The sequence below is a fragment of the Helianthus annuus genome, chromosome 1 (assembly GCF_002127325.2).
Source record: "Helianthus annuus cultivar XRQ/B chromosome 1, HanXRQr2.0-SUNRISE, whole genome shotgun sequence".
NCBI classification, from domain to species: Eukaryota; Viridiplantae; Streptophyta; class Magnoliopsida; order Asterales; family Asteraceae; genus Helianthus; species Helianthus annuus.
Genome location: NC_035433.2, coordinates 34172660 through 34192629, shown reverse-complemented (window position 1 = coordinate 34192629; position 19970 = coordinate 34172660).

Genomic DNA, 19970 nt, shown 5'->3' with positions numbered 1-19970 from the left:
CTTGTAAATCATTTGAAAAACGATAAAATCAGATGATATGTATAAATAAGAGGACACTGTATGGTTAAACGGATAACCATGTAAAATGTGTTTGTATAAGATAAGTCGTTTGTAAAACAATGTCTCGTGAAAAGTGTGTTATTTGTATAAAATGTCATATGTCTCAAATTGAAATGATTCAAATAACGCTACGATATGTAATACCATACAAACACTTATATATAGGAAGTACCAGCGGCGTATCCACCATGCTTGTATCATATTACACACGCCTCGTTACTTAATCACTTACTCAAACCAAACCATCAAGATGAAATGTTTAACAATTGTGGAAATGTTTATGTATAGTCAAATGTCTACTGTCAAAATGTAAATCATGTCAACGGATACAACAGGTTCACACGGTTCAACGGTTACAGACGGTTCATGTAATCAAAGGGGTAAGACGGTTCACATAGTCAAATGGTTACAATGGTTCAAAATGTAGCATAATGTGTTCATATGCTGGATGAGCATATGCAACAGAAATGCAATGTAAAGCAATGTACTAAGTACGCACACAATGGGCATACATAGCATGTAATGTAAAGCAATGTACTAAGTACGCACACAATGGGCATACATAGCATGTAATGAAATGCAATGTACTAAGTACGCACACAATGGGCATACGTAGCATGAAATGTATGTAAAACAATGTACTAAGTACGCACACAATGGGCATACATAGCACGAAATGTATTGTAAAGTGATGTACTAAATATGCACACAATGGGCATAAATAGCATAAACACAATGAAATCATGTACTATATATGTACTATCGAACATAGCAAGTATATGATGTGAAAACCGGAAAGCATGAAAGTAACAAGTAGGCACATGTGTTTCACCCCAAAACAGTTTGGAAAACAGTAAAAGAGGGGTTCAATGTACTCACCTGAGATTGCTTTGAAGTTCTTGTATAATAACCAGATAATGCTAGGGATCACGGAATATCAAACGGCACCTAATAGGTAGCTACATTAATATACCGGACCAAAATCGGAAGGATCGGATAGTATGCGGGTTCGTAAACCAAACGAGTATGGAGACTCGTGTAATATGGTTTAACAAAGCCTACATACTAAAATGAAACCTAACCTAAGTGCTTGCGACCCATTACGACCCGTTTAGGTAGCTTATGCTACCTTACGCGTCGTTCGCGTAGAACGCGTCTGGAACGCCTAACATCGTGACCACAAGGTATAACCTCGGAAGGTTATAGCTATGGTCACCTAATGTGTTTGGTCGGATCCTAATGATCGACCAAATGGGTCGGGTTCGAAAGTATAAGCGATTGTTTAGATCGCTTACCTTACGACCCGATATAAGCACTATACTAAAAGTGACGAGCTAAGCATGTTAGAACATGCTTAACTAAGTTTAGAAAATAGGTTTGGCATCAAAACAAACGGCTTTGATGCTCACGAGTAGTTTGGTTACAAAATACGCAAGAATGCACATTTTGGCCGAAACTACGACTCGTCACTGAGCCTAGATAACGCGGTGATCAGTAGGTATAGTCGCCATGGACTATAACCATCGTGATCACGCTCACGTTATGAAGTTCCAAGAACTTCGTGTTGACCATAGGCTGGTCAATGCAGAAAGTCAACAAAACGTTGACTTTCGGACTCGAAAAGCGAATAAAAGAACGAAAGAATACTTACGGAGGGTCCCCGAATGCTAATCTAGATCAAAGAGCTCAGGTATGAAGCAACGGCATCAACTTAGAGCATTTTGATCAGATTTGTGTGAGTTTTACATCAAAGGGGGGGGTATTTATAGGAAAAGTAGAGCCGTTAGGATCGTTTCTTGAATATCGTGCCACGATCCAAGCCGTACACTTGTCACAAAGTTATGGTGGCTTAATGTGACCCTTGGCTCCTGATTTGGTGAAAGGGCATTGCCCTTTGGGTTGTTTGAAAGGCCAAGTTGTGCAAGAAAGACAAAATTTTGTTACTGAAGGTGCCATGCGGCCCGCTTCAGGATGTGCACAAAACCCAGGCGGGCCGCCTGGAGGTGCAGATCAGGCAACAAGTTTCAGAATTTACAGTTTTAGTCTCTGTTGCATATTTAAGCCATTTTTGACACTTCTAAGGCCCGTAAAGCCAACTTTAAGGCCCTAAAATGATGCCTAAACATTGTGGACATGAAACATGCCCAAAAATATATCGGATGTTGGTTTGTTTGGCCGTACGAATGAGATGTTCGGTTAATTACGACGGAATGCGCATAGGCGCGAAAAACGATCCAAAATGTGCGACGAATGGATTTTTCTCATGCCAAACACTAAGGCATAATAAAAGGATGCTTACATAAATTTTTGGATGTCCGAATGTATTCAGAACGTAAGTTATGCACGAAAGTGCAAACTTGTGCACTTTTTGACACTTTTAGTCCCTGAATCACCCAAAAGTTTATTTTAGCATACCAAACCCCTCAAAGCCTATTTCTAAGCTATGTAAAGGATATTTATGGTATGTTTAACTTATGGACATGTTCCGGAATGTTCGTTACAGTTTAAATTGGCATACTTTCGCAGTTTGTCAAGTTTAGTCCCTGTAAGCGAATTAACTTGTTTTTGCCATACCAAAGCCTTCAAAACTTATTTCTAAGTTATGTAAAGGTTATTTAAGGTATTTTAAGTATATGATGGTCTTCCGGAGTATTTGTCGCATTAAACTGAGTACGTTTACGCACTATTTTGCGTATAATTCCCCAGAAAGTGTTGTAGGATTTGAAATTGAACAAGAACTGATATGTGCAATAGATACACATATTTATACAAGATCCCAAGTATGAAATACGATATTTCATCGGCTTGGTATTCGTTTGATGGTCGCGGTGACACAGGTGTCACAGTCTCCCCTACTTTAGGAAATTTCGTCCCGAAATTTATTCGTAGGAGTCCATTAGTGACTTTGCCAAATAACCATCAGCGATATGCAAAGTAATGTCCTGTCATTTCCTTAACGGTCATTCTTCAGAAACGAAATGAACAGACGGAGTCATTTTCAATGGTTGTTTCATCAGAAATGGAAATGAAGGATTACACAACGGATATTCATTTCCTCAACAGATAAATCTTCAGAAACGAAAATGAACTAACGGAGTCATTTTCGATGGTTGCTTCCTCAGAGTTGGAAATGAGGGATTACACAACGGATATTCATTTCCTCAACGGGTAAATCTTCAGAAACGAAAATGAACTAACGGAGTCATTTTCAATGGTTGCTTCCTCAGAGTTGGAAATGAGGGATTACACAACGGATATTCATTTCCTCAACGGGTAAATCTTCAGAAACGAAAATGAACTAACGGAGTCATTTTCAACGGTTGCTTCCTCAGAGTTGGAAATGAAGGATTACACAACGGATATTCATTTCCCCAACGGATAAATCGTCAGAAACGAAAATGAACTAACGGAGTCATTTTCAACGGTTGCTTCATCAGAGTTGGAAATGAAGGATTACACAACGGATATTCATTTCCCCAACGGATAAATCGTCAGAAATGAAAATGAACTAACGGAGTCATTTTCAACGGTTGCTTCATCAGAGTTGGAAATGAAGGATTACACAACGGATATTCATTTCCCCAACGGATAAATCGTCAGAAACGAAAATGAACTAACGGAGTCATTTTCAACGGTTGCTTCATCAGAGTTGGAAATGAAGGATTACACAACGGATATTCATTTCCCCAACGGATAAATCGTCAGAAACAAAAATGAACTAACGGAGTCATTTTCAACAGTTGCTTCTTTAGAGTTGGAAATGAACAGGGTTAACTCTAGACACATGACAGAACTTGCTTTGATTTCTGTGCACTAAATTCCATAATTATGTATGCATCCATAATTACGTAATCCCTTGCACAGTCCGCACAGTTTGTTTTGTAATGTTTTGGGGAAGGATATCAAACTTGTGATGAGGGTGACTAGACTTCCATCGGTTCCCTTTAATTAGATCTACAGGGGATCTTCTTAGTTAGGCCACCAAGGAGTCCTTTCAGCCATATCATCACATGATATCCCTAGCCAGATTTTTGGATCAATCTGTTTAACTAGACCACTCAAGGAGTCTAATTATGAAGTAGTACTTTATAATCCGAGGGACTTAACTATAACATAGAAGTCCATTGAGGATTTTAAGTAATACCTTTTGGTATCCTACCATGAATCTCTTGTACAAGGATATGTAAGATTCTACGAAGATTTGGATAACATAATTTGGATCACACAACAACGCATAAGGGAACACATAAGCACAAAGTCACATAATTGTTTAACTTGATTATAATTTGTTTTTAACTTGTTATCGATTGAATACGGATGTGGAAACCTGTCGACGGGCCTCAATGTTCACTGGAATCTATCTGAGAAGATAGAAAGATCTCCCAAAATTCGATTTTTGATTACAAGGAATCACCACATTCGAATGAAGGTATACAACAATTAAAGACTTACGGGAAATCCTTAGGCACCCTATTAAGGATTTATAGTGGTACTTTGGGTATTCGTCTTTTGTTGTAACCTGCGCCTTGTACTTTGTTTCCTTAGAATAAACGGGTACTTAGGAATTTTGTGGAAGACGCAAGTGATTATAGAATGGGAAAATTTTGGGGGTAGTTTGTTCTTCAAGGAATACGGTTTCTTGATTGTCGGTATTGTAAGGGATATGTCGTTTATACATGCAACCACAGATAATACATTGCAATGTAAAAAGATTTATTTATAAACAACGATAACAACTGTTTCTTGGACCTTGACAACAAAAGAAAATAATACATAAGACGTGATTATTTCTAAACGACATTGTCTTCTAGTCAGTCAGATGCTCATCCCTGTGCTGGATTTGCATTAGCAAGCTTTGGGCAATTTCTTCGGAAATGACCCATCTCGCCACAGTTGAAACAAGAGCCTGGTAGAAAATGACCTTGAGCAGGATTGTTGCCAGCTTGGTTTGGCGCAACTGCAGCTGGGCAGACTCTTGCTGTGTGGCCTATAAGTCCACAAGTTTGACATTTGCGGCACTGTACATTGGCGTGATGATGGAGGTTACATTGGTTGCACAAGGGTGCAGTTCCATTGTATGGTTTTCTAGCAGGGGGTTGAGCTGGTTGGTTGGGGACGGCTTGACCATTGTGAGCGACCACGGTGAAGTTCTGAGAAGCCTTTCGCTTCTTTGACTTTTTAGAGGATTCAGTCTGTTCATCCATGGTCTTTGATTCCTCGATTGGGTTCGATTCCCCTACCGGTTTCTTGTCACCTTTTCGGAAAAGTTTACCTTTCCTGATCTTTGATTCAGTCAAGGTTGCAGATAGCTCAATGGCCTGTCTAACTGTAGTAGGGTTGCTACCAGTCACAATGTCTTGTATTGAGTCAGGGGGGCCATCAATGTACTTTTCGATTGCCTTATCCAAAGGTGTAACCATATCACGACACGCTAAAGAAATGTATAGTCAAAAATGTGATAAACAATCTTACTGTGGATGTGTCAGTAGGTTTTCGCACATTTAGTAAACTGTAACGAGATATAAACCTAAAATCAAACTTGCTTATTCTGTGGGTTAACAAAACTGCTTGGATATATAGGTAACCCCTGAAATCTTGTTTGAAAGGTCCCGTATTCTGAGATACTAGGTCTTTATACTCAGTGATATCTGGGGTATTATCCCGGGACTTCTGCTGTATGGAAATACTGACCTAGTCCCCGGATAATGCTTTCTGCAAAAAGCTTTGAAATATAAGCTCGCCCTCAGCAAGCTGATGAAACAATAAAATTGATAGTCACTACTGTTGTAACAAAAGATCCTCTAAAGGGGACCCACCAAAAGTCGAAGCCGTCATCTCTCTGCGTATACGGAAGTATCGACTTGAGCTCTCACGGCCCTCGCACATAACCCCTTTATAGATATCAACTGTGGTATACTCACATGTAAGACTGAATATTGGGATCTGGATACGGGAGTATATTCAAATAGTGGGACACACGGATAAGTTTAAGTATCTAAAACACTAATTGCGTATCTCGAAACAGTTGAAATCTGTGTGAAAATTTAAGAGGACAAACATACTGACAATCTAGGTAAATTGTTTAGAACTGAGTATGTTTAAAGCTTAATGGTGTTAGTGATTTGTCACAAAACTGATACGGTCCTCTTGCACAAACTCACAAAAATATTGTCTGTAAATATTTCATTTCTGCATTTTATTTTATTCAAAAATCCAAAAAGATTTTTGGTGTGTTTTAGCATAAATTTTGAAAAATTCAAAAAGATTTTCGACAACTGGTGTTGGAGAGCTAAGTTTCAAAATTCCGAGTGCTAAACATGATGAACAGATGGTTTGGGAAAGTGTGTTGTTTTTTGAAAAACTAAAATATATCTTCAAGTGGTTTATCAAAGATTAACATTGTAAAATCATTCTTTGATAGAATTATTCCTGCTAGTGGTTCATTAGCTGGTGAGATAGTTTTTACAAGTTATCATCAAAGATTTTACTTTTGGGTAGAGAATGTGCAGGTTATCTGAAGATAGAGTGCCAGGTTCCGATACCTGAAGACTTTGTGATTTCAACAAGCCAGACTGCGATCCCAGCATATCGAAAGGGGGAGTCTGAAGATATCCTAATAGAGATTGTTCGTGAAAGTTTGTTGATGATGACAAAAAGAGAAGAGAAAGATTTGAGGATTCTTACAACGTCAAATGCTTCAAAGAGTTCGAGAAGACTGATAAAGATTGAAGATGCAGAGTCTCGACACTGAAGACTCCGTCAACATCTGAGGGGGTGTCTGTTGGTGCATTCATCTGTTGTCTACGTCTTATATCGAGTCTCGGTTTACAAACTTGAAGCTGAAAGTTTGAAGCTGAAAGTTTGAAACTGCTGAAAGTTTGAAATGTCTGTCCGTTTGAAAGTCTGTCCGTTTGAAATGTCTGTCCGTTTGAAAGTGTTTCAAACGGAAGGGTCAAGTAGTATATATAGGTTTCAAACTTTCACATTTGTAACTTTCCGGTCAAGAGCAACGAAGTGCTGCCGAGGTGTTGTCAGGTTGTAAAACGTTCTCAAATCAATAGTACAACAGTTTCTAGTGTGAATCTTGCTGAATTGAGCTCTACACGTCTGTTTCCGCCGTTCGTTTAGAGATAAACTCTTCTGATTGACTCGTTCGGGTCAGAAACCGATCCTACATCGATGCTCACCGCTAACTTGCTTAAGATCGTCGAACTCCGTTTCCAAAGCCCTGATCTCGTGACGAGGACAGAATTCCTTCATCATCAGAGCTCGAAGCTCTTGCCATGTTTGAGCCAGTGCCACATCAGCACCCCTATCTCTCATCACACCATTCCACCATGTCAAAGCTCGTTTCTCAAAGACGCTAGATGCGAATTCTACCTTTCGCTCGTTTGGACATTGAACATGTCTGAAGGTGTTCTCTAAACTCTCGAACCATTGCAGAAGTGCAGTCGCCCCTTGAGACCCAGAAAACTTTGATGGTTTAGCCGAGTTGAACGTCTTGAAGTTGCAGGGGGCATGATTGTTGTTGTTGGCTTGGTTCCATTGAGCAAAGAGGTTTGGGAATTGAGCAGCCATTTGCTGTGCAATGATCTCTGCTAGTTCGGCAGTTGCTATCTGGTTTTCGCGTCGAGGAGGCATTCTAAAAGAGGAATAAGAAAGAAAACAAATGAAATGGCATTGGGTAAGAATAGGATGTTACAATTACCGGCCATAATCATGGTTGATGGTCATTTGTTTGAATCCACGAAGCTAACAAACAACACCAAGGCTGAGTCAAAGCAAATAGATCCTCATAGTGCATCGCGAAGACATGCTCGCCTATAAGTGGACACTCACCCCAACAGTTCCCAGGTAAGAGTGACTGGTCCGATTATGTGGATTTGTACGAACACTCTAACCTTAGACAGAAATCCCAGGGTACAGGCATTCACTCTTCCAGTTTGCACGTGTTCACACTATTTAGGACCAAAAACTTTGACGAGAGTTTTGAAAACTCAAAGGGGTTCAAAACCTTATAACAGAGGGTTCAAAACCTTACAATAGAGGGTTCAAAACCTAGTAATCAATCATCCTGGAATAGATGATTAGTTTTCAAGCGGTTTTGAAATTTATGTTCTTGTTGTGGTCGTCGCCTAAGGATAGGTGACGGTATTGTTTTGTGACTAAACGCAAGTAAACTCGCGTTAGGGTCCTAGGAAGGTTATAGACTAGGTCAAAGCATTACTAATAACCTAATTCCCTATAACCATTGGCTCTGATACCAACTTTTCTGTCACACCCCGACCACGTAGAACATACAAAACGTGGCGGAAACGTCGGGGAGTGTTGTAACAGAATCAATTGTTCCAAAATCCATGGCAAATGAAGTTTCGTTTTATTAATCAAATATGAAAGTATACATTGTTTAAACAAGAACCAAAGAGTTCATAACATAGATTAACTAGTTCTTGTCTCGTTTTAAGTCACTAAGGCACAGGTCCGCCTAAGTATGTCTTGATAAGTCCTATGCATCATTTCCTGAAAACACATGTGAAAATAGGTACGTCAGCATAAAAATGCCTGTGAGATACATTGGTTTTGTGAAAACGGAATTCATGACTTGTGTTTGAGAAAATGTTTAGTCATGAACCTTGTAATTTGCTTTGTCTTGTAAATCATTTGAAAAACGATAAAATCAGTTGATATGTATAAATAAGAGGACACTGTATGGTTAAACGGATAACCATGTAAAATGTGTTTGTATAAGATAAGTCGTTTGTAAAACAATGTCTCGTGAAAAGTGTGTTATTTGTATAAAATGTCATATGTCTCAAATTGAAATGATTCAAATAACGCTACGATATGTAATACCATACAAACACTTATATATAGGAAGTACCAGCGGCGTATCCACCATGCTTGTATCATATTACACACGCCTCGTTACTTAATCACTTACTCAAACCAAACCATCAAGATGAAATGTTTAACAATTGTGGAAATGTTTATGTATAGTCAAATGTCTACTGTTAAAATGTAAATCATGTCAACGGATACAACAGGTTCACACGGTTCAACGGTTACAGACGGTTCATGTAATCAAAGGGGTAAGACGGTTCACATAGTCAAATGGTTACAACGGTTCAAAATGTAGCATAATGTGTTCATATGCTGGATGAGCATATGCAACAGAAATGCAATGTAAAGCAATGTACTAAGTACGCACACAATGGGCATACATAGCATGTAATGTAAAGCAATGTACTAAGTACACACACAATGGGCATACATAGCATGTAATGTAATGCAATGTACTAAATACGCACACAATGGGCATACATAGCATGAAATGTATGTAAAACAATGTACTAAGTACGCACACAATGGGCATACATAGCACGAAATGTATTGTAAAGTGATGTACTAAATATGCACACAATGGGCATAAATAGCATAAACACAATGAAATCATGTACTATATATGTACTATCGAACATAGCAAGTATATGATGTGAAAACCGGAAAGAATGAAAGTAACAAGTAGGCACATGTGTTTCACCCCAAAACAGTTTGGAAAACAGTAAAAGAGGGGTTCAATGTACTCACCTGAGATTGCTTTGAAGTTCTTGTATAATAACCAGATAATGCTAGGGATCACGGAATATCAAACGGCACCTAATAGGTAGCTACATTAATATACCGGACCAAAATCGGAAGGATCGGATAGTATGCGGGTTCGTAAACCAAACGAGTATGGAGACTCGTGTAATATGGTTTAACAAAGCCTACATACTAAAATGAAACCTAACCTAAGTGCTTGCGACCCATTACGACCCGTTTAGGTAGCTTATGCTACCTTACGCGTCGTTCGCGTAGAACGCGTCTGGAACGCCTAACATCGTGACCACAAGGTATAACCTCGGAAGGTTATAGCTATGGTCACCTAATGTGTTTGGCCGGATCCTAATGATCGACCAAATGGGTCGGGTTCGAAAGTATAAGCGATTGTTTAGATCGCTTACCTTACGGCCCTATATAAGCACTATACTAAAAGTGACGAGCTAAGCATGTTAGAACATGCTTAACTAAGTTTAGAAAACAGGTTTGGCATCAAAACAAACTGCTTTGATGCTCACGAGTAGTTTGGTTACAAAATACACAAGAATGCACATTTTGGCCGAAACTACGACTCTTCACTGAGCCTAGATAACGTGGTGATCAGTAGGTATAGTCGCCATGGACTATAACCATCGTGATCACGCTCACGTTATGAAGTTCCAAGAACTTCGTGTTGACCATAGGCTGGTCAATGCAGAAAGTCAACAAAACGTTGACTTTCGGACTCGAAAAGCGAATAAAAGAACGAAAGAATACTTACGGAGGGTCCCCGAATGCTAATCTAGATCAAAGAGCTCAGGTATGAAGCAATGGCATCAACTTAGAGCATTTTGATCAGATTTGTGTGAGTTTTACATCAAAGGGGGGTGGTATTTATAGGAAAAGTAGAGCCGTTAGGATCGTTTCTTGAATATCGTGCCACGATCCAAGCCGTACACTTGTCACAAAGTTATGGTGGCTTAATGTGACCCTTGGCTCCTGATTTGGTGAAAGGGCATTGCCCTTTGGGTTGTTTGAAAGGCCAAGTTGTGCAAGAAAGACAAAATTTTGTTACTGAAGGTGCCATGCGGCCCGCTTCAGGATGTGCACAAAACCCAGGCGGGCCGCCTGGAGGTGCAGATCAGGCAACAAGTTTCAGAATTTACAGTTTTAGTCCCTGTTGCATATTTAAGCCATTTTCGACACTTCTAAGGCCCGTAAAGCCAACTTTAAGGCCCTAAAATGATGCCTAAACATTGTGGACATGAAACATGCCCAAAAATATGTCGGATGTTGGTTTGTTTGGCCGTACGAATGCGATGTTCGGTTAATTACGACGGAATGCGCATAAGCGTGAAAAACGATCCAAAATGCGCGATGAATGGATTTTTCTCATGCCAAACACTAAGGCATAATATAAGGATGCTTACATAAATTTTTGGATGTCCGAATGTATTCAGAACGTAAGTTATGCGCGAAAGTGCAAACTTGTGCACTTTTTGACACTTTTAGTCCCTGAATCACCCAAAAGTTTATTTTAGCATATACCAAACCCCTCAAAGCCTATTTCTAAGCTATGTAAAGGATATTTATGGTATGTTTAACTTATGGACATGTTCCGGAATGTTCGTTACAGTTCAAATTGGCATACTTTCGCAGTTTGTCAAGTTTAGTCCCTGTAAGCGAATTAACTTGTTTTTGCCATACCAAAGCCTTCAAAACTTATTTCTAAGTTATGTAAAGGTTATTTAAGGTATGTTAAGTATATGATGGTCTTACGGAGTATTTGTAGCATTAAACTGAGTACGTTTACGCACTATTTTGCGTATAATTCCCCAGAAAGTGTTGTAGGATTTGAAATTGAACAAGAACTGATATGTGCAATAGATACACATATTTATACAAGATCCCAAGTATGAAATACGATATTTCATCGGCTTGGTATTCGTTTGATGGTCGCGGTGACACAGGTGTCACAATGACCACCCCTACAAACTTCGCACCTATCAACCTTTTTCTTAATTTCTAACAACTCTTTGGTGATATAATCAAGTTGAGATGCTACCTTTGAATCCGAGAGAACTTGGTTTACTCCTCGGGAGGATGAGGAAGTAGTAACAGGAATGGAATTCCTACTGGTAGCACTATGATCTATATCAGCATGAGCGAAGCTCTCAAAGAGATCATTGCAGTCGGCCACATATTTCTTTCCCATAAGATGGCCTCCTGCAGATGTGTCGAATCGGGCCTTACACTCGGGGGTAAGACCATTGTAATATTTTTCTACCAAAGCCCAATCAGAAAGCCCATGTGGGAACAACGTGAGAGTAAAGTTTAAAACCTCTCCCATGCTAAGTGATAAGTGTTGGGATTGAACCCTATCAGAGGAACAGATAATCAAAGCCAAAACTGGATCAGGGCAGTGGATCCAGAATAAGCAGATTTTATGCTTCAAATCTCTCCCCTTGAAAGTGGTTTCAACATCTGCTGACCTCCAAACTACTGATCTCTACTAAACTGTTGATCTACAACTGCTGCCCAAGACAAAGGCTGATGATAGACTTAAAATCTGCTGTTCAATCTACTGCTATAAGTCAAGCTCTGCTGGATGTATAAAGCACTGTTGGGTTCACATCAGTGGAAGGATGCAACAGTCGTTTAGTTCACTTTATGAATTGTATTGTAATAACAGTTGTTAGCATAGCAGTGTTTATATAGGTCAGATGTTAGAGTTTGTTAGGAGGTTAGATGTCACTTTCATGGTGACGTCAGCTTAGATGCTTCAGTTGTTTTCTCGTGCCTATAAATAGAACAGTGCTCTGTACTGTTCTAGTAGCTCTTTCACTATCTTCTTCCTGCACGAACAAATACTGTGAGCTCAGGCTGAGGGGGAGTTTGTTGCATACTTGCAAATTGTAATCATTGTTGAAATTAAATTCAATCATTCAGTTCAATGTTAAACTTGTATGTTAAAAGCATTTCTCCTTTTTGATTGTGAACAGTTTTCTTTCATCTTAATTCCGCTGCACAACTCATTCATCTTCATATTAATTCAAACGTAAAACACAATCAAAACCAAACTCAGATCCTAACAATTGGTATCAGAGCTTGGGCAGTCAAATTTGATTTAACAATCATTTTGACATAAATAGTTCAGCTCGCAATCGTTGATACTGATAGTTTGTTCGTTTTGTTGAAAAATAGAGCAAGGTTTAATCACCATCAAAGTTGATTAATCAGTGCCTGTAAAACAACCAGGATGACGTCACAATCGCAAGATGATGAGAATAACATCGGCTCTCTTTTCAAACCACCCATGCTTAAACGTAATGAGTACAACATCTGGGAGAGAAGGATGGGTCACATCCTTGCTCAACAGAATATTGGATGTTGGAGGTCTGTTGTTTTTGGTCCCCATGTTCCTATGGTGCCAAGTACTGAGGATGCAAAGAAGTTCGTACCTAAACCAACTGAAAACTATACTGAAACTGATTTTCAAAAGTTCGAACTCGGTGCCAAAGCATTTAGCATCATCGCCTCTGCATTACCCAATGAAATCTATGTTGGGCTGTTACATTGTAACAGTGCCAAAGAATTGTGGGATGCATTGAAGGAACAATTTGGGGGGACGGAGGAGGTTATTGAAAACAACAGGGAAATTCTGAATCAGCAGTATGAAACATTTTGTCACATCAAGGGTGAATCATTAACCCAACAGTTTGAACGTTTTAGCTGTCTCATTAGTGAACTAAGGCTTGTTAAAGTTACATTTCCAAATGCAACTCAAAATAGCAGGTTTCTTAGATCACTACCTGAAAAATGGGACACAATTGCTTTTGTCACTAGAATTCAGCTGAGTTCAAAGATCTGACCGTGACCCAACTCCATGGTAGACTCCTGACCTATGAATGGGAGTTAAACCAGAAAAGGAAGTTGCAAGAGTCTGGTAAAGTTGCTGATGATTATTCATTTGGCAGCACAACTCTTTTTGGCCAGGAAGAATCCGGTAGCAGTAGTAAGGATCAGAGTTATGATCATTTTATTGACATAACTGCTGGTGGAAATTTTAACAACTCTGATTCTCACTCTGCAAATTATGCTTTCACTGCAAACTGTGAAAACCAGATGTCAGATAACTTGTGCTTTGAACTCAATGATTTGCAACATTTTGATCCTACTGACTTAGAAGAGATGGACATTTTGCATCAATTGGCTTTGCTTAGTGTTAGAACAAGCAAATTCTACAAAAGAACAGGGAGAAAATTCCCAGGGCTTCATGGGAATTTAAAGGTGGGGTTGGACAAGTAAAAAATTAAGTGCTACAAGTTCAATAGGCTAGGTCATTTTGCTAGGGAATGCAGGAGTCAAACCACTGGTCCAATAATTACTCATCCCAGCTCAAACCCTAGACCACAACAACAAAACACTGTGCACTATACCCAATATACCCCTGCAGCAGATGTTAACACTACTCACTATGCTGCAACCCCTGTGCCTGTGCATTATGTTCAAACCACTGTCCCACAAATTCAGTATGTTCATGCCCCTATTCCTCAGGCACAAGTGCAACCTGTTGCACCTCAACAAGCTGCTCCAACAGTGGTACAGCCAGATCAGCAAAGCTTTTTCACTCAAGGCTTTGTTGACTGGAGCAGCATGCCTGATGAACTTGGTGATGAAAATTTTGCTCTTGATGCTTCTAATGAAACTTTTGATGATGAATTTTGTTTGATGGCATTAGAGACAATACCAGAAGGGGTAGAAACTGAAGGTGAACAGCTAAGTGCTGAAACAGTGGATGGAGTTGCTGAAGCAGTGGTTACTGCAGTTGCTGGTGAACTACTGCTGGGCGAAAATTCAGAAACACTGATTGAACCACTATCAGACCCTTGGTCCAAAGAAAACAAAGAAAAAGAGGAAGAGAAGAAAGCATGTGAGAAAGAAATTAGAGCTGATGAAGAAGGTGATCATCAATGTGATTGTGCCATGATGGCTGCTGCTAAGGGAGCTTCTGCATGCTTAGATAGTCTTTGGTATGTAGACAGTGGAGGCTCCAGGCACATGACAGGATGTAAAGCCCTTCTTCAAGATTTCAAAACTCATGGAGGGGGTGATATATCCTTTGGCAATAATAGTAAAGGGAAAGTTCTGGGATCTGGCACAGTGAAATCTGGTAATGTAAAATTTGAAAATGTCAATCTAATAGACAATCTAAAATTCAACCTCCTGAGTGTGTCACAAATGAGTGATAAGGGGTATGGCTCATTCTTCACAAAGGATTGTTGTAGGATTGTTGGACCAGAAATGGTTGAAAAGATTGAAGCAATAATCAAAAATGGTAAAACTAAACTTGTTGCTCAAAGAAGTGGCAATGTTTATGTTGTTGATATGTCAAAAGAGTGCCCCAAAACTGATGCCTGTCTGTTCTCTACTGCATCAAACAAAGATACAGAACTATAGCACAGAAGATTGGGGCACACAAATCTTAAGACAATCACTGCCATTTCAAAACAGGGGTTAGTAAGAGGTTTACCTCAAAAACTGTTCACCTGTCCTGAGCATTGTGTTTCCTGTCTAAAAGGAAAACAACATAAAAGCTCCTACAAATCCATTGATGAGTCCAAAACAACCAAATGCTTGCAAATGCTTCATATGGATTTGTTTGGCCCAGTTAAAGTCATGAGTCTTAAGAAAAAGAGATATTGTTTGGTTATTGTTGATGACTTTTCTAGGTTTACATGGACTTACTTTTTACACTCAAAAAATGAGACTGCAGGCATTCTGCAAGACTTTGTGAAACAGGTTGAAAAGCAGTTTGACCTTCCAGTAAAAATCTTCAGAAGTGACAATGGCACAGAGTTCAGGAATAAGAAGTTGGATGATTTCTGTGTGTCAAAAGGAATTGTGAGGCAATACAACATTTCAAGGACACCAGAACAAAATGGGGTTGTAGAAAGAAAGAACAGAAATTTGATAGAGGCTGCCAGAACCATGCTTGCAAATTCAGGTTTACCATTAACTTTTTGGGCAGAGGCAGTAAACACTGCTTGCTATGTCCAAAACAGAGTTTTGATCAACCCAGGCATCAAAAGACTGCCTATGAACTGCTGTATAAAATAAAACCATTAATCTCATATTTCAAAGTTTTTGGCTGCCCATGCTTCATTTTAAACTTAAAAGATTCTATCTCAAAGTTTGCAGCCAAAATTGATTATGGTTATCACCTGGATACTCAACCACTGCTAAGGCCTACAAAGTGTTTAACACAAGGACCAAAACAGTGGAAGAGACTTTGAATGTAAAGTTCAATGAACTTTCATCACTGAAAATCCCAGCAAATCCTGCAGATTTGTTTAATCTTGATAAATTCACTTTTGAAAATACTGCTGTCAAGACTAACAGTGCAGGTCCATCTGAGAATTCATCACCAGACTATGGGTATGAGATCATCATTCCTCAACAAAAGTCTACCACAATGGGAAGAACAGCATGTGTTCAAAACAGCTGTCAAATCTCAACCACTGCTACCTCAACAGTTGTTGACCAAAGTAGCCCCTTAACCCCTGCTTCCACATCATCAAACACTGTTGATAAAAGTCCTCAAACAGTGGATCAAAGTCAGCATGTGTCCACACCTTTACCTCCTATTCCACCACCTTTTGAAGCCACTGCTGGATCATCAAAGTCACCAGTAGTGGCTAGCTCAGATGATTCACATCTGCAGCCCTCACCACTTAATGCCATTGTTCCATACCAAGGGGAGTTATTCTTCTTGAAATCTCATCCACCAGACCAAATTATTGGCAACATCAATGAAGGGGTGCTCACAAGAAGTCAATCCCAAAACATTTGTCTTTTTGCTGGTTTTCTTTCTCTCCACCAGCCAGTCAAGTACCAAGAGGCACTGAAAGACAATAGCTGGGTAGAAGCCATGCAAGAGGAGCTCCAACAGTTCAAAAGACAACAAGTATGGGAGCTTGTACCACTTCCATAGGGTGTAAGTCCTATTGGCACAAAGTGGGTCTTCAAAAACAAAATTGATGAAAGGGGTATTGTTGTCAAGAATAAAGCCAGGCTTGTGGTTCAAGGTTTCAGACAAGAGGAGGACATTGACTATGATGAAACATTTGCCCTTGTAGCAAGACTTGAAGCTATCAGATTATTTCTGGCCTTTGCTGTCAACCACAACATCAAGGTGTATCAAATGGATATCAAATGTGCATTCCTCTATGGTAAGATTCAAGAAGAGGTTTATGTCTGTCAACCTCCAGGCTTTGAGGATCCATTTAATCCAAATCATGTCTACAAGCTGAATAAAGCTTTGTATGGCCTGAAACAAGCACCAAGGGCCTGGTATGAAACTCTTTCCACCTTTCTACTTTCCATTGGTTTCACCAGAGGCAGAATTGATAAAACACTGTTTTCAAAATGGAGAGGGAAGGATTTGATGATTGTCCAAATTTATGTGGATGACATCATATTTGGAAGCACATGTAACAAAATGTGTGAGGAGTTCAGACAACTCATGACAGCTGAGTTTGAAATGAGTGCAATGGGTGAACTCCAGTGTTTTCTTGGTCTTCAAGTAAAACAACTGCAAAATGACACTTTTATCTATCAAGGCAAATATGCCAAAGAACTTTTAAAGAAATTTGATATGGATGATTGTAAGCCATGTAGTACACCCATTGCAACCAATAAATTGGTCATGTCTGATGAGAAGGATGAATTGGTTGATCAGACCTTATATAGAAGCATGATTGGGTCTTTATTGTACCTAACTGCATCTAGACCAGACATCATGTTTGCAACATGTGTCTGTGCAAGATCCTAACCAGCCCCTAGAAAGTCAAACCTTATTGCTGTAAAAAGGATATTCAGATACCTCAAAGGTGCTCCCACACTTGGTATATGGTATCCAGCTGATGGTAAAATTGAGCTTTCAGGTTTCTCAGATAGTGACTTTGCTGGATGTGACAAAACAAGGAAGTCCACTTCAGGAGGGTGCCAATTCCTAGGTAATTGCTTAGTGTCTTGGCAAAGCAAAAAGCAAGCAGCTATTTCCACATCCACTGCTGAGGCAGAATATATAGCTGCTGCAAGTTATACAGCCCAACTGCTCTGGCTTCAAAATCAGTTGCTGGATTTTGGTATCACTGCCTTGAACACACCACTCATGTTGGACAGCCAGGCAGCAGTCAAAAATCCAGTTTCTCATTCAACCACCAAACACATTGACATCAGACATCACTTTGTGAGGGATTGCTATGAAAAAGGTTTGATTTCTCTGCATCATGTTCCAACTAAGGATCAGCTGGCAGATGTGCTGACCAAAGCATTAGACACATCCACCTTTGAAAGCTTGATCTCTAGGATTGGCATGCTAAATATGGAATAACAGGCAAAATCCTGTTTTTCTATGAATAAAAGCATTAAAATGTTTTCAGAAAATCAAAAATCCATCCTTAAAAATAGCTAAAAATGAATTTTTCATTAAAATCCTTAAAAGTATGCCATAACCACTGATGTGTTTGATATTCGCTAATTTACACATACTTTAGTCCCCCGTTTTACCCCTATTTTATGCGTTTTCGTCCGTAAAACCGTCATTCGGATACTTAATTATCTACATTTTTGTTTACAGGCCTAAAACAGCATACCAGACAAGATAATAGCGAAAACGAGGACTTTCTGGACAAAACGACAAAGCTGCGGACATTCTGTTAAGGATTCTGAACTGGGCCTGTGGAACGACCGTTCCACCTGATGCACGGTCGTGCATCTCCGACAAAGTTGATCAACTCGGTGATGAACGGTCAGTGCGACTGGGCGTTCTAGGAAAACAAGGCGGCTCGGTGAATAACGGTCGTTCCATATGAAGAACGACCGTGCGTATCCGATGAACCAACAGAGTCTCGGTGATGAACGACCAAGGAACTAGGCGTGCAACAAAATGCCGGTATGGAACGGTCGTGCCAGATCAAGAACGCTCGTGCATGTGCGAAGACCAGTCAACGATCTGTGACGTCATGCGGTATGGTGGACCACCACCAATAATGCTTAAAGTGCACGGTCGTGCGATCGGGAGAACGGCCGTGCGACACCGAAAAAGCATATAAACAGAACAGAACCATTCTATCCGGAACTCTGAACATTTTGGGAGCTCTGCAGGCGATTTTGAGGCTCCGAAGGCTGCTGCTTTCACTCGGATTCAAGCCACATTGCCCGGTTTTGCTCATTTACTATCCAGATTCTCATTCTTATGCTTGTTTATGGTTTGGTTTCTCAAATCTTTCCATAATTTTGTTATGTTTCAAGCATTTAGACTGATTATTATGTATTAATGTAAGCCTTTGTGCAAAAACACAACAATCCCTTGCTTGATTATAGCTATTAGTATGTTAATCTATGTTTGTAATGAAATTTGGAAGTGTTTTCTATGATTATCTTTGATGATTAGTTTGCAACCTTGTTATTGATATTGATTTCTTGATTATAAGTAATTGTGTTGGATAATTGGTGCTTGGTTAGGTAAGATAGTTGCAAAATGAAGCTTATTTAATCATGTATTAGTAAACTTTTAATTTGGTTAACTAGTTTAACTTGGTTAAAATGTGGGCACCATGATACTCTAACGGGTTAGTGGTTTAATAAAATGTAATTATTGTTAATCAAGAAGGCTTGCCCTCACGGAAGGACTCTAACGGGTTAGATGGTGTTGTTATGAATTCTTGCCATGATTTGTTAGCTTAGTTAGTAGTTTCGGCCAAAATTGCTATCTTGGTGAATTTATGTGCAAGATTTGTAAAATGAACTCGGTTGTGATTTAATCTAGTTTATGCTTGTCTCGGTGGTTGCATTGTGTTTATCGGTGTTGCTTTCCTTGATTAAGTGAGGTTAGAAAACTCCTAACGGATGACTAACTTATTTTTAGGAGATTTTCATAGACAGTCATCAATTGCACGTTAAAGAACAATTTTAGGTGGTTAAAGTGTGTTTATCGTTTTAACTTTCCGAATGATTGTCATGTTAGGATTCCCGAAAGGGATACTAATTGTCTCGAAATGGAAAATTGACCGAATGCTTCTAGTGCCAAAACTGACTTAGTTGACATGCTGTGGTTGTGTATTAAGCAAGGCTATTAATATATAATTTACTATGTTTTATAAGTTTTTATTTATGCTTACTTTAGTTTAATTAAAACCAAGATAATTTATGTTTTTACCGGTAATTTAGTGGCAAAGGTCTAGTACTATTTCTCCGCCCATTTCCGTGGATCGATACTTGGTTCTTACCGATACTTTACTACATATATGACGGGGTACACTTGC